The following is a 343-nucleotide window of genomic DNA, read 5'->3' on the forward strand; positions in this document are numbered from 1 at the left end:
CTCTCCCAGACACTCTCCGGGAGTTTCCCGCTATGAGATAGAGACATTTTCTCCCGGAAAGGTTTACTCTGCTATATCTAGGGGTGGGAAATAGCAGCACCGAATGCACACTGGAGTAAGGGTGGCAAGCAGCAGTAGCATTGAGCACCTTCTAAAACAAAACAAACTTATGTAGTCAACCAAAAAAAATTCAGTAAAAAACTGAACTGAAGATGAAATCATGTGTGTTTTTAAAACCAGACACATGCTGGGAAGTAAAAAAAAACAAAGCATATTACACAATGCAATTACAATAGCAGCCATTCAGAATTTGGTCATGGCCATTTTACACCAACCATGTGAT

Source organism: Nanorana parkeri, unplaced genomic scaffold (genome assembly GCF_000935625.1).
Source record: "Nanorana parkeri isolate BGI_ZX_2015 unplaced genomic scaffold, ASM93562v1 scaffold27, whole genome shotgun sequence".
Taxonomy (NCBI): Eukaryota; Metazoa; Chordata; class Amphibia; order Anura; family Dicroglossidae; genus Nanorana; species Nanorana parkeri.